Here is a 15854-nt window from a genome sequence, read left to right as displayed (position 1 = left end):
TATTTGTGCCTGCAAGATCAAGCTCAAGCTCTTGGACCCCGCTTTTCTAGCCGTTGTCTGTCTAATGCAATGCTCCTGCCCTATTTCCTGCTTTTAAAGTTATGTACGTATGTGTTTACTATTTGTACCTGCAGGATCTAGCTGTGTGTGTGTGTGTGTGTGTGTGTGTGTGTGTGTGTGTGTGTGTGTGTGTGTGTGTGTGTGTGTGTGGAGAGAGAGAGAGAGAGAGAGAGAGAGCGAGAGAGAGAGAGAGAGCGCACGTGCTGGGCCGCGGGCCAGGCCACCACCACCTTCACACACCCACCACACCACCTCAGTTGCCTCCCACCGGTGCAGGGAGACGGTACGCGGCGCTCCTCTCCGGTTCCCGTTCGGCCCTCAGCCCCCGTGAGCCCTCCATCCCACAACGAAACAAATCCCTATTCTGCCGGAGGAAATATCACCCTTATTCAGAGGTGTTATAGGCTAGAGAGTCGCTGGTGTGCTGGTGTTAATGAACTTCAATTTGAAGACCTCGTTCCAGTAGGCGAGGCAGTGAAAGTGATACAAGGGGAGAACATGTTGGAACATGCCGTCTAGAGCGGGCTAATATATCTATGTGTGCTTTTAAACACCAAGAAACACAAGTTGATATTAAGTACATCATTGTTTGTGGTGTGTACGTTGCGCAGAGTCAAGAGTAACACTTGCGCGATGTGTGGGTGGGGGGGGGGGGAGTGGAGGAATGTGCAGTGTGTGCGTGTGTCTCACAGCCTAATTTTCAACAAGTGAGAAGGAAGTGGTAATTCCTGGTTTAAGGGAGGGGGCAAAGGGGGCCAAAACCCCCGCTGTGGGGGGCGCAGGGGGGGGGGGCGAGGACCCTTCTGGGTGGTGAGGGGGGGCCCAGAATACCAATGGGCCCCCAGAAACCCCAGGGACGTCTGGAGCAATACAAGTATTATATTTTCTCTATAATTATCTATATCTATAAATAAATGTCTATCTTGATGGGGGGATGGATGCCAATTGCTCGGGCTAGCGGTACCCAAACTTTCCCAGTGATTGCTGCTGGGCACGTGCCCAACAGGGGCGAGTAGTATATATATAAAACGGGATTCTATTATGTTAACGAAAATATTAAAAATGGGGCTTCAACGTTGCCCATCTTTATATATTTTGATACATATCAAATGTTCCGATGAACATTTGATTTATATTTAGATGCGCTGATGAAGGCGAATTAAACCGAAAACGCGTTCAGTATTCTCTAATTCGTCACATGTGGTTTTTTCCACATATTTGGATCAGTTTTTTTCTCATCGTTGTTGCATATTATATATGTTATATATATATATATATATATATATATATATATATATATATATATATATATATATATATATATAATCCTGATACCACTTGGGTTATTATAGAATAGACGGGAGCAAGTGGGAGCCGGTCGGCCGAGCGGACAGCACACTGGACTTGTGATCTTGGGTTCGTTCCCAGGCGCCGGCGAGAAACAACGGGCAGAGTTTCTTTCACCCTATGCCCCTGTTACCTAGCAGTAAAATAGGTACCTGGGTGTTAGTCAGCTGTCACGGGCTGCTTCCTGGGGGTGGAGGCCTGGTCAAGGACCGGGCCGCGGGGACACTAAAGCCCCGAAATCATCTCAAGATAACCTCAAGAAGACGGGACACTCTTGGTACTGTCTCACACCTGACTGAGGGACTGGCAGGGGGAGGAGGTTATCTTGAGATAAGTACTTAAGTATCCAGGAGTACTGGATGCTTAAGGTCACTAGGTCACTACGGGTCAAAGGGGACGGTTGGCCCAATATCAATTAAAACAGCAATCATTAATACACAATGAAATGACACTTGAGAAATTATAAGACTTTATCTAATAGTTTTAGACACCTAAATATGTTGCCTATCAAGGGCGAAGATAATTGAATGGTAAAGTGCTTTAGTGCAAACGACTCTTATTGATACCAGGGTGTTCACTCGTGCCCTTGAGACGCCTCGAGACGGCTTCCCTGAAGCCGCCAACACACTTCCACACCCGACTTCCACTACACCCAGGTGTCAACTTTGTGGAAGTGTCCAATACACCAGGTGTCAACTTTGTGGAAGTGTCCAATTCACCAGGTGTCAACTTTGTGAAAGTGTCCAATACACCAGGTGTCAACTTTGTAAAAGTGTCCAATACACTATGTGTCAACTTTGTAAAAGTGTCCAATTCACCAGGTGTCAACTTTGTGAAAGTGTCCAATACACCAGGTGTCAACTTTGTAAAAGTGTCCAATACACTATGTGTCAACTTTGTAAAAGTGTCCAATACACTATGTGTCAACTTTGTAAAAGTGTCCAATTTACCAGGTGTCAACTTTGTGAAAGTGTCCAATACACTATGTGTCAACTTTGTGGAAGTGTCCAATTCACCAGGTGTCAACTTTGTGGAAGTGTCCAATACACCAGGTGTCAACTTTGTGAAAGTGTCCAATACACTATGTGTCAACTTTGTGAAAGTGTCCAATACACTATGTGTCAACTTTGTAAAAGTGTCCAGTACACCATGTGTCAACTTTGTGAAAGTGTCCAGTACACCAGGTGTCAACTTTGTGAAAGTGTCCAGTACACCAGGTGTCAACTTTGTGAAAGTGTCCAGTACACCATGTGTCAACTTTGTGAAAGTGTCCAGTACACCATGTGTCAACTTTGTGAAAGTGTCCAGTACACCATGTGTCAACTTTGTGAAAGTGTCCAGTACACCATGTGTCAACTTTGTGAAAGTGTCCAATACACCAGGTGTCAACTGTGTGAAAGTGTCCAATACACCAGGTGTCAACTGTGTGAAAGTGTCCAATACACCAGGTGTCAACTGTGTGAAAGTGTCCAATACACCAGGTGTCAACTGTGTGAAAGTGTCCAATACACCAGGTGTCAACTTTGTGAGAGTGTCCAATACACCAGGTGTCAACTTTGTGAGAGTGTCCAATACACCAGGTGTCAACTTTGTGAGAGTGTCCAATACACCAGGTGTCAACTGTGTGAAAGTGTCCAATACACCAGGTGTCAACTGTGTGAAAGTGTCCAATACACCAGGTGTCAACTGTGTGAAAGTGTCCAATACACCAGGTGTCAACTGTGTGAAAGTGTCCAATACACCAGGTGTCAACTGTGTGAAAGTGTCCAATACACCAGGTGTCAACTGTGTGAAAGAGAAAACATGCATTCCCTTGAGCATTATATTGTAGAATGTCCCATACTGACTGATTCTCGCCCTCCTGGGCTGAGGTATGCTGAACTCTGTAACTGCTATATGAATACTGGAACACTTGATGATATATTGGACTTGTACCCAAGTTTGACTATGTAAGGCATCAATTATACAATGTATGTGATGTAACTATAACCTGAGCTTGTACAAGTATCTTAATTAACTTCAGTGGTTAAGTCCTTAATAACACTATATTAAGTTTCACTATATTAAACACTATACGTAAACACTAGTTTCTATAACAGCTATCTTACCCTGTCAAAGTAGGAGAGACAAATGGATGTGTGTGTGTGTGTGTGTGTGTGTGTGTAAACTGGTCAGAATTGCATTTCACCTTTGTAAATGCATATTAATGGTACTAAGTAAAAAAACACCTTGAACACTGTTTATGTAGGGCGGACGCAAATCTGCGTATTTATGAATGTAGGTTAGGTTAGTATTTTATAAGCACTACAATCACCTGTTGTTCAATAAATCACTGAACTATATGTTTACCTCTCACCCTGTCCATGGAGGACAGAAGAAAATGTATATATCCTGGTTAGCATTGTAAATGTCTGGCCACGTCTGTGGTAGAAAATAATAATAATAATAATATTTCTGCAGGTTGTAGGCTGTGGTACAAGGGGTGATATCATTGGGAGCTGGTCGGGATATAATGGGAGCCGGTCGGCCGAGCGGACAGCACGCTGGACTTGTGATCCTGTGGTCCCAGGGTCGATCCTGGGCGCCGGCGAGAAGCAATGGGCAGAGTTTCTTTCACCCTATGCCCCTGTTACCTAGCAGTAAATAGGTGCCTGGGTGTTAGTCAGCTGTCACGGGCTGCTTCCTGGGGGTGGAGGCCTGGTCGAGGACCGGGCCGCGGGGACACTAAAGCCCCGAAATCATCTCAAGATAACCTCAAGATTGCCTTAATGATAGTGATATCATTAAAATATTTGCAAAATGTTACACGTGTTTGCTAAATTGTCACAATAGGTTGGGACATGTGTTCACGTGTTCATAAGGATGTTCAGTTTGAACAGGATCTGAGGTTGTGTTCACTCGATATCAATACTCTCCCTGTACAGTGTGTGTGTATGGGGGGGGGGGGGTAAATTAGTGCCTCTAATGGGACAAACGTGTAAATAAACTCAACAAACCTAATTATGGAAATGGGTAAAATTTGATCACGGCTGAAATGTTATACACACTTATAGGTCCTCTGTTTGCTTTGTTCAGACCCCCGATAACCGCTGGGATCCCTTGGTTATCTTGGTGGTTTTTGACTGGTGTCAGTGTGTACATACCCTGCGGTTATCTTGCGGTTACTTTACGGTTATCTAGCGGTTAATTTGCGGTTATCTTGCAGTTACCATGCGGTTATCTTGCAGTTACCATGCGGTTATCTTGCAGTTACCATGCGGTTATCTTAGTTACCTTGCGGTTATCTTGCGATGAATCCAGGGCTTAGCGTCTTGGCGGCCCGGTCCTCGACCAGGCCTCCTAGTTGCTGGACTGGACAACCAGGCCGCTGCTGCTCGCAGCCTGACGTATGAATCACAGTCTGGTTGATCAGGTTGTTAGTGTGTTAATAAATTGTTTTTCTTCATAAGTATGACATTTTGTAGAGATAAGAGTGGAGGTTAGAGTCACGTTCATGATAAATTTATTTGGGTTATCGACCTTCAGTGTATTTAGGGAGTGGTACCAGTGCGCACGCGCGCACTATTGGTCCAAATAGATACCTTGTTCACGACATTAAAAATATTCGGGAATATTTTTGTCTTTTTGAGCATCTGTGGGTTAGTTTTACAGGGAAAATATATACCTGGATCATACCTCTAGAGGGTTTCTGGAGTTCTTGTACTCACTAAGCCCGGCCTGAGGCCAGGCTTGACTTGTGAGAGCTTGGTCCAACAGGCTGTTGCTTGGAGCGGCTCTATGCATAGTGGCGCCTCGGCCCCTGGTCGGGCTCACATACCCACATACCCACCTGTGTGTGGGTATGTTTGTCGTGATGATGGGTGGCTCTGTAGGGCTGTGCTGGGGGGCTTGTGGCGTGGGGGCGGGCCCCCTCCACCACTGTGACTCACTCATGGGGGAGTGCTGCCCCCCCCCCCATGATCACTCATTCCACACCCATTCCGCTCATCCATGCTGAATACTCACCCATACTCACAGCTACACCTTGACACTCATACCACCCACCCACTCCCCCCCAGCCTTCCACTCCCCCAGCCACCCACTCTGACCTACATACACCCTGGAGGTTAGGTCAAGGCAGATCGTGAGAGATGGATCACCTGACCTCTCAAGGAACAACTTCACCCCTAATAAGGTAAAGCAGCACAGGTGTAGGTCAAGGCTTGTCAGTATATGTGTTTCTTAACTATAATTAGGCCTAGTAGGCTCCCAGGGGCGCCTAGACAAGAATATAAGGCACTAGGCTTTCTCGACACAGCTCCGGGGATCAGTGTCCCTGCAGGCCTGTTTCTACCCAGATTGATCAAACTGTTGGACCTCGCTGCACTCAGACTTAGGAACTACAGATCGGTTGATCAGATAAACTTTGAAGATCATTCAGTTTCACCTTGAATATTTAAGATCAATTAAAAACGACCCCAAATACTTAAAATTATATTGTAACTGCATAAAATCACTCAAAATCACTCCTTGCAGCGCAAGCGAGAGAGAGAATGCATAATCTACATCCGTAAAATATCTGAAGGATTAGTTTTAAATCTGCACACGGAGATCTAGTTCCTTGTGAGACCAAGAGGCATGGCAGGAAGTGCAAAATAGTAGGCATCCTTCAGTCTCGGGAGACTATGGAGTTTCGCCCTAGTTGTCAATCCTGGTGCAGCGTCTGGTGTGACTGATGAGGCCAATCCGAGAGTGGCAGTCCATCCCACACCGAGCACAAACGAAGTCCGATTCTGGTCTGTCTTCCTGGTTACCGGCTTTCCTTCTCTGTCTCTTTGCCTCCGATTCCTTGGCAAGTGACTCCTCGAACTTGGAGAGACCTCGTTGAACAGACTGCCTCCAGGCTGAACGGTCTGCAGCCAGTGTCTCCCATATAGCAAGATCGACGTCCATGGCTTTCAGGTCCCTTTTGCATACGTCTTTGTACCGTAGCTGGGGCTTGCCTACTGGACGCTTTCCCTGCCTCAGCTCTCCATACAGGAGATCCTTGGGGATCCTGCCGTCGCCCATTCGCACAACGTGCCCGAGCCAGCGCATTCGTCTCTGTTTCAGCATTGTGTACATGCTGGTGATTCTTGCTCTCCCCAAGACGTTGTTGTTTGTCACCTTGTCCTGCCAGGTGATGTCCAAGATGTGTCTAAGGCAGCGCATGTGGTAGGCATTCAGCTGTCTTTCCTGACGGGCGCGGAGTGTCCAAGACTCACTGCCATAAAGGAGAGTGCTCAGGACACAGGCTCTGTAAACCTGAATCTTAGTATACTCAGTCAGCCTATTGTTGGCCCACACTCTCTTTGTCAGTTTGGACATGGTAGTAGATGCCTTACCGATGCGTTTGTTTAGCTCCGTATCAAGAGAGAGGGAGTCAGAGATTGTGGAGCCCAGGTACACGAAGTCGTGAACAACTTCCAGTTTGGAATCAGAGATGCCGATGTCAGGTGGGGAGTCCACTCCTTGTCCCATGACTTGTGTTTTCTTCAGACTGATGGTGAGTCCGAAAGCCTGAGAGGCCTCGCTGAAGCGGGTTATGAGCCGTTGGAGGTCTTCAGCTGAGTGGGCAGTGACTGCTGCGTCGTCGGCAAAGAGGAAGTCGCGCAGACACCTCAGCCGAACCTTTGTCTTGGCTCTCAGCCTGGCGAGGTTAAAGAGCTTCCCATCCGACCTGGTCCGGAGGTAAATGCCTTCCGTGACAGATCCGAAGGCGTGCCGCAGCATAACTGCGAAGAAAATCCCGAATAGGGTTGGAGCCAGTACGCAGCCCTGCTTTACTCCACTTCGGATGTCAAAGGCGCCTGATGTTAGGCCATCAAAGACCACGGTGCCCCTCATGTTCTCATGGAAAGATCTGATGATGCTGAGGAGCCTGGGTGGGCATCCGATCTTGGGGAGGATCTTGAACAGGCCATCCCTGCTGACGAGGTCGAAGGCCTTCGTCAGGTCTATGAAGGCTACAAAGAGTGGCTGCTTCTGTTCCCTGCATTTCTCCTGCAGTTGTCTGAGAGAAAAGACCATGTCGATGGTGGACCTGCCAGCTCTGAATCCACATTGTGATTCTGGATAAACTCTCTCTGCAAGTACTTGGAGCCTCTTCAATGCGACTCGAGCAAACAGCTTTCCGACAATACTGAGGAGGGAGATTCCACGGTAGTTGTTGCAGTCGCCCCTGTCACCTTTATTCTTATACAGTGTGACGATGTTGGCATCCCTCATGTCCTGTGGCACCTCTCCTTCTTCCCAGCAGAGGCAGAGAATTTCGTGCAGCTCCATGAGCAGGCTACCTCTGCAGCACTTCAAGGTCTCAGCAGGAATGCCATCTTTGCCAGGAGCTTTACCAGAAGCAAGGGAGTCTAGGGCATCGCTGAGTTCTTCCAGGGTCGGTTCACTGTCGAGCTCCATTAACACAGGCAGACACTCAATGGCGCTCAGGGCATCTTCGGTGACCACATTGTCCCTGGCGTATAGCTCAGAGTAGTGCTCGACCCAGCGCTTCAGCTGCAGTGTCTGGTCCTGAATCACCTCGCCAGTGGCAGATTTCAGAGGAGCGGTCTTCCTCTTGATTGGGCCAAGGGCCTGCTTGATGCCGTCATACATTCCCCTTACATTGCCTGTATCCGCTGCAGTCTGTATCTGGGAGCAGAGCTGGAGCCAATAGTTGTTGGCACATCGCCTGGCGCTCTGCTGCACTTTGCAGCGGACGGCCCGAAGGATCTGTAAGTTGCGCCGACTTGGGCAGGCTTTGTAGGCTGCCAAGGCGTTTCTCTTCTCTTCGATTACAGGTGTCATCTCTTCCGAGTGAGCCTCGAACCAGTCTGCCGACCTGCTGGTCTTCTTGCCAAAGGTGGAAATGGCAGCGTTGAACACAGCGTCTCTGAAGTGCTCCCATCTTTTACAGGCAGTGACCCCAGCTGGGCCAGGAAGAGCTTCCTCGAGCACGTGTGCAAAATCTTCCACCTTGTCCTGGTTGCGGGTCTTGGTGGTGTCGATGCGAGGTCTGCCCGCCTTTTTCGAGTGATGAATCTTCTTTGGTTGCATCTTGACCCTGCTACATACCAGGGAGTGGTCGGTGTCGCAGACAGCACTCTGGTAGCTACGCGTAATCTTGACGCTGGGTAGACTTGCACGCCTGGTAAGAATCAGGTCAAGCTGGTGCCAGTGCTTGGATCTGGGGTGTCTCCAAGATACTCGGTGTTGAGGCTTTGTGCCGAAGAACGTGTTGGTGACACAAAGACCATGAAGGCAGCAGAGTTCTAGCAGACGTTGTCCGTTCTCATTCATCCTTCCTATGCCGAATTGACCCAGGCAAGTGGGCCAAATGTTGTGCTCGGCACCCACTCTGGCGTTGAAGTCGCCGAGGATGAACAGTGGCTCCTTTACAGGGATTCTCGCTATGACTCTGTTGAGGTCATCGTAGAATTTTTCCTTTGCCTCTGCTGGAGAAGTCAGGGTTGGTGCATATGCACTAATTACATTGACTGGTCCTGTTTGGGAGTACAGTTGCAGAGACAGAATTCGTTCGGTTTCCCCCATCGGTGGCATAATGTGTCCCAACAGTGCATTCCTGACGGCAAATCCCACACCATGTTCTCTGGTCTCATCTGGAGGTTTTCCTTGCCAGAAGAAAGAGAAGGTCCTCTCTCTCACAGATCCTGATCCTGGGAGCCTGGTCTCTTGGAGAGCAACAATATCCATCTGCAGCTTGCTCAGCTCCCTATCGATGATTGCTGTTTTTCGGGCGTCATTGATTTCTTGCAGGTCGTCAGAGAAACCTGGTGTCAGTGTCCTGACGTTCCATGTGCCCAGCTTTAGGGCAGTTGATATTTTCTTCTTTGGTTAGGTATTGCTTGGTGCAAAGTTGTCGGGCCGCTTGTCAGTTTTCACCCTAAACCCCACGCACCCAGTGAGGTTAACGGACCGTGGCGAGGCAACACCTTATTGGCTGGGGTTTGCCCAGCTTGAGGCGGGCGGTAGCTGCCCAGTGGGGCGCGATGACCCCTCCCACCGTCGGAAGCAACCCCTGGCGTCACACTCTTCGCCAATCGAGCAGAAGACTTAAAACCGGTAGACTGTCGCTTCCCGTGTTGGTTTGACGCTGTGAGGCGAAGCTGGAGTGTCCTCTCCAGGGCGCAAAGCCTGGGTAGGTAGATATGGAGGAGAAGCTGTTACCCATGCAGCAGGTCCCCCCTCTCCACGTTGCTGAAATTATCCAATAGAGAGGCAAATGCCAATACGCATGGTTCCAGCAACGTCGCAGGAGCTGCCAGAACGAGGTCGACGTCAACAACGAACTGCCTTAGGGGCTCCAACTCCGGATTTTTCCTCGAGGTTGACTCCTGAAGCCTTCCCAAAAACAAGGGTATGGCCGCAAGGCAGCGGAGGTTTAAAATCAGGGTTTTCCTTCCCCTAGATGGGCTGCCTTCCCAGGCTATCGAGTCCCATCTACCCGGAGCAGCTGGTTTTAAGGCGCCAGAGGCACGCCCTCGCCCCTTCTCCTGTCGGTAAAAGCACTTCCGCCGGACTTAGACTAAGCCACCCGTGCAGGCCAGGAGTTGGACTTGGTTGTCAGAGGCTATTTGAGACGCATGCCGTATAGGAGCATTTTATAGGTCATGGGAGCTCGTCCCCCATTACCACCCCTGGCTATGACAACCCCTTGGAACCAAAAGGAAGTTTTTTTTTCTTGGAAGTGCAAAATAATCCCACACTTAAGGGACAAATCTAAAAACATTGGGCTTCCAAGATTTTTTAAATCCCCCTATATATATAAAAGGGACCGTTTTAACAGACTGAGACACCTCCGAGTGTGTACCGCATCAACCAGGCTGTAATTACCAATAGGCTCACACACCTTGTAGATAACCTGTATAAAACACAATATTTTATACCATTTATTTTGTTTAGGTTTGGTTAGGTTAGGGTTGGTTAGGGTTGGTTAGGCTAGGTTTGGTAAGGTTGGGTTGGATTAGGTTGGGTTGGGTTAGGTTAGGGTTAGGATAGGTTTGGTTAGGATAGGTTTTGTTAGGGTAGGTTTGATTAGGTTAGGTTTAGTTAGGTTGGGTTTGGATTAGGTTAGGTTTAGTTAGGTTGGGTTTGGATTAGGTTAGGTTTAGTTAGGTTGGGTTTGGATTAGGTTAGGTTGGGTTAGTTAGGATGTGGTTGTACATTTCTGGCTAGGATAACAGTTAAGTGTTTTCCAGAGTGACAAACTGCGAGAATTGGGTCGGTAAGGCTCCCCACCAACCAAGCCTTAAGAAAACACAAAGAAATCCCATTAACATGATGCATCAATTGAGAAAATCAGTAGAAGCCGTTACGGCGATTCGAACCTGTGCTCTGGGTACTCCCAAGTAAGCCCCTTGGATCACCACACCCATGTCATGGTGTAGTGGTTTAAGGTGTGTGCTTTAGGAGTACCCATATATCATAGGTTCGAACCCAGCTCATGGCTCCTACTGATTACAAAACAACCCTAATGTCAGATATGGGTATATGGGTCAGGGGTCATATGTCACAGAGAGGTCAGGAGGTCACTGGTTGACCTGGTAATCACACTGGTGTTACCACTCACAGAACAAAGCAGCCGAGGCTGATAGTGATGAGAGAGTGAGAGAGAGTTGAAGTACTCACCATATTTGGTGGTGAGTGAGTGAGTGTGTCCCCCCTACCTCCCCTTCCCCTAGCTCTTCTGTCTTCCAGTGAAGTGAGGTATAATTCCGGTAGCCTTTCCTCGTAACTCATGCCTCTCAGCTCTGGAACTTGTCTGATGGCATAGATCTGATTTTTCCCCCTACATTCGTCTTGTGTTTGACTGGATATGGATTCGATGCTGGAGCTGCATACTCCAGAATTGGTCTGATATCTATATCCATGAAATAGAATTTGTTTGTCCAAAGTAGAAGGCCAGATGTTTGGGGCTAGCCTCACCAAACTTTACAACTTAAAACATGGAAACGGATTATGTGAGTATTATAGGCCAGTCGAGGGTCGGCCCAAGTGCCATAATTTAAGAAATACCGGCATCTATAGCCACCCTACCCCCCTGCGATAGTCTGAAATAAAATCAGGGGCTGTGTTTTGTGTGTAGCTCTTAGGCTTACTCCCACCGTTTACCCGCACCTGATTTTCATGGTTTACTCGAAAACGATGAACGTGAATTCATTTGGGTTACAACATTAGAGATCGAAATACAAAGAGAGACGAGAGAGAGAGAGAGAGAGAGAGAGAGAGAGAGAGAGAGAGAGAGAGAGAGAGAGAGAGAGAGAGAGAGAGAGAGTGAGTTTAGCGAAATGGGGGAGGAAGGGGAGGAGATAGGAAAAGAAAGGAGTGAGATAAGGTAAGAGAGGGGGAAGATATGGGAAGAGAAGAGGGAGATAGGGGAAGAGAGGCGAGAGAGAGCTGGGAGGGGGTGGAAGAGAGGCAGGTAGGAAGCAAGACCCGGGCACCACCGGGGAACCCAACCTGGTTTGGAATTATTCCTTAAACAAATGTCTAACAGTTCTTATGTTGGCCAGTCTTGCATATGCTGCTGATGTTTGTGTGTGTGTGTGTGTGTATTCACCTAGTATTTATTTCCGCCATCGCCGGGGATCGAACCCAGATCCCTAGGATTACGAATCCCGAGCGCTGTCCACTCAGCCACCAGGCGTGTGTGTTTGTGTGTGTTTATGTGTGTGTGTATATGTGAGGAAGCACCCTGGGGACATGTTATCATGAGGTGATGAGTGTGGCCAGAAGACCCTCATACTCGGCCCTCATGTTCCATCTCATTCTCTTCACCTTCCTTATCTCCTCACCTTATCTCACCTTCCTTATCAGGTGGTAGTGATGGTAGGGTTTGGAGAGAGTTGAGGATAGTGAGGAGAGAGTAAAGCAGATGGTGATAATGCGAGGCGGGGCCAAGCCTCCAGCGGACAGTTAAGGCGCCTTAAATAAAATATGTGAGACCGGGGAGGAGACCCAACATGACCGCCCCACCACCTACTCTAGCTGGGGCAGGAGACCCAACATGGCCGCCCCACCACCTACTCTAGCTGGGGCAGGAGACCCAACATGGCCGCCCCACCACCTACTCTAGCTGGGGCAGGAGACCCAACATGGCCGCCCCACCACCTACTCTAGCTGGGGCAGGAGACCCAACATGGCCGCCCCACCACCTACTCTAGCTGGGGCAGGAGACCCAACATGGCCGCCCCACCACCTACTCTAGCTGGGGGAGGAGACCCATCATGGCCGCCCCACCACCTACTCTAGCTGGGGGAGGAGACCCAACATGGCCGCCCCACCACATACTCTACAATCTGGGACAGGAAATAACCTGAGTTATAAGGAGAGAGAGAGAGAGAGAGAGAGAGAGAGAGAGAGAGAGAGAGAGAGAGAGAGAGAGAGAGAGAGAGGAAGGAAGGGAGAAAGATAACCAAATCAGAGGGTGTGCTCCACCGTGCTGAATTGTGACAGGGAGGAGGGAGACAGCGAGGGGTGAGAGGAAGCACAGGAGAGCGAGAGAGAGAGAGAAGGGGTGAGAGGAAGCACAGGAGAGCGAGAGAGAGAGAGAGAAGGGGTGAGAGGAAGCACAGGAGAGCGAGAGAGAGAGAGAGAAGGGGTGAGAGGAAGCACAGGAGAGTGAGTGAGAGAGAGAGAGTAGTGAGAGGCACCAGTCATATCATAATATCAGAGTTGGGTGAAACGTAAATGATTAACTCTACATCGTAGATTTATTGTTTTTTGGTATCGTATGGCTTAAATTACCTCATTATGTAACTTGGAGCAAAAACACTGGGACAGAGGCCGCATCTACGCTTTTAACACACCTTAGTCTGGTGTAGGATAGGTCCGAGTGTAGTATAGTATACTATACTATAGTATATAGTGTAGTATAGTATACTATACTATATAGTGTAGTATAGTATACTATACTATATAGTGTAGTATAGTATACTATACTATATAGTGTAGTATAGTGAACAGTGTTGGTTCAAGAGGGTGCCACCTACCTTGACCTTGAGGTTACCTTGAGGTGCTTCCGGGGCTTAGCGTCCCCGCGGCCCGGTCGTCGACCAGGCCTACTGGTTGGTGGACTGGTCAACCAGGCTGTTGGACGCGGCTGCTCTCAGCCTGACGTACGAATCACAGCCTGGTTTATCAGGTATCCTTTGGAGGTGCTTATCCAGTTCTCTCTTGAACACTGTGAGGGGTCGGCCAGTTATGCCCCTTATGTGTAGTGGAAGCGTGTTGAACAGTCTCGGGCCTCTGATGTTGATAGTTCTCTCTCAGAGTACCTGTCGCACCTCTGTTTTTCAACGGGGGTATTCTGCACATCCTGCCATGCCTTCTGGTCTCATGTGATGTTATTTCTGTGTGCAGGTTTGGGACCAGCCCCTCTAATATTTTCCACGTGTAAATTATTATGTATCTCTCCCGCCTGCGCTCAAGGGAATACTGATTTAGGCTCTTTAGTCGGTTCCAATAGTTTAGATGTTTTACTGAGTGGATTCTAGCAGTAAAGGATCTCTGCACGCTCTCCAGGTCAGCAATTTTTCCAGCTTTGTAAGGGGCTGTAATTGTGCAGCAGTACTCCACCCTAGAGAGCACAAGCGTTTTGAAGAGTATCATCATCGGTATAGCATCTCTAGTGTGAAAAGTTCTTGTTATCCAACCTGTCATTTTTCTTGCAGTTGTGACGGCTACTTTATTGTAGTAGCCGTTCTTTGAAGGTAGCTGTTCTTTGAAGGTAAGGTCTTCCGACATGAGTACACCCAGATCCTTTACATTGACTCTGCAATATAAAGCCTTTACATTGCTTTACATCTACCACTGGCAGAAGTTGTGGAAGCCACCTCCATAATCAACTTTATGGCCAGATTTAACCCAGAAATCAGTCTTGACACTTGATTTGCAGAGTAACAGGTGCAACGCGCCAAGAGAAAACTTGATAAACACCTCCAAAGATTACCTGATCAAACAGAACTGTGACTCATACATCAGGCTGCGAGCAGCCGAGTCCAACAGCCTGGTTGACCAATCCAGCAACCACGAGGCCTGGTCGGGGACCGGGCCGCGGGGACGTTGAGCCTTGAAATCATCGCAAGATAAGGTAGGCTGGTAGGCAGGTGATGAGATAGCGAAGAGAGCCTCAGAATAAATCTATTTGATCGTCTCAATAGACGTACTTGAACTAGGAGACCTGTGACCCCAGGTGTAAGGCAGGTTGGACCCCAGGTGACCCCAGGTGACCCCAGATGACCCCCAAATGACCCCCAAATGACCCCAGATGACCCACAAATGACCCCAGGTGTCCGGGGGGGGGGGACTTTTTCCCCCACCTAATACATTGCAATTTTGACTGTCAACCCCAACGTCAAAATTGCGTTCGTTAAGTGAAATTTATAACGCTATAAATTTGACGGTCTCTTAGGACTAAGGATCAAAGGTCTTGATTGGTTAGGTGAGTTGATTGGTTTGCAGGATGTTGGTTATGCCAAACTACTACAAGTTTGGTTAGGCCAAACTGCCGCTACGTTTGGTTAGGCCAAACTGCCGCTATGTTTGGTTAGGCCAAACTACGGCAAGTTTGGTTAGGCCAAATTACTAAAAAAAGTTTGATTAGGCCAAATTACTAAAAAAAACGGTTTGGTTAGGCCAAATTACTAAAAAAAGTTTGATTAGGCCAAATTACTAAAAAAACGGTTTGGTTAGGCCAAATTAATAAAAGTTTGGTTAGGCCAAATTACTAAAAAAGTTTGGTTAGGCCAAATTACTAAAAAAGTTTGGTTAGGCCAAATTACTAAAAAAGTTTGGTTAGGCCAAATTACTAAAAAAGTTTGGTTAGGCCAAAAATACTAAAAAAGTTTGGTTAGGCCAAATTACTAAAAAAAGTTTGGTTAGGCCAAATTACTAAAAAAGTTTGGTTTAGGCCAAATTACTAAAAAAGTTTGGTTAGGCCAAATTACTAAAAAAGTTTGGTTAGGCCAAATTACTAAAAAAGTTTGGTTAGGCCAAATTACTAAAAAAGTTTGGTTAGGCCAAATTACTAAAAGAGTTTGGTTAGGCCAAATTACTAAAAGAGTTTGGTTAGGCCAAATTACTAAAAAACGGTTTGGTTAGGCCAAATTACTAAAAAAGTTTGGTTAGGCCAAATTACTAAAAAAATTGGTTAGGCCAAATTACTAAAAAAAGTTTGATTAGGCCAAATTACTAAAAAAAGTTTGGTTAGGCCAAAATACTAAAAAAGTTTGGTTAGGCCAAATTACTAAAAAAGTTTGGTTAGGCCAAATTACTAAAAAAGTTTGTTTAGGCCAAATTACTAAAAAAGTTTGGTTAGGCCAAATTACTAAAAAAAAGTTTGGTTAGGCCAAATTACTAAAAAAGTTTGGTTAGGCCAAATTACTAAAAAAGTTTGGTTAGGCCAAATTACTAAA

General features: G+C 47.4%; 1 protein-coding gene across 2 annotated transcripts in view; it reads left to right on the top strand.

Moving 5' to 3' along the window:
• Window positions 1-335: 335 nt before the first annotated feature.
• Window positions 336-15854, top strand: part of Ent2 (Equilibrative nucleoside transporter 2) — a 193489-nt gene continuing 177970 nt past the window's right edge. Inside the window, exon 1 of one of the 2 annotated variants that reach the window (XM_045758700.2) lies at window positions 336-387. The gene's annotated coding sequence lies outside the window, so the exon portion shown is untranslated. Of the gene's footprint in view, window positions 456-15854 lie in introns of both variants that reach the window. The other variant, XM_045758699.2, reaches the window with a different exon arrangement.

The sequence above is a fragment of the Procambarus clarkii genome, chromosome 59, assembly GCF_040958095.1.
Source record: "Procambarus clarkii isolate CNS0578487 chromosome 59, FALCON_Pclarkii_2.0, whole genome shotgun sequence".
Classification (NCBI taxonomy): Eukaryota; Metazoa; Arthropoda; class Malacostraca; order Decapoda; family Cambaridae; genus Procambarus; species Procambarus clarkii.
The sequence above is the reverse complement of the archived record's forward strand: the minus strand, read 5'-3'. Positions and strand labels throughout refer to the sequence as shown.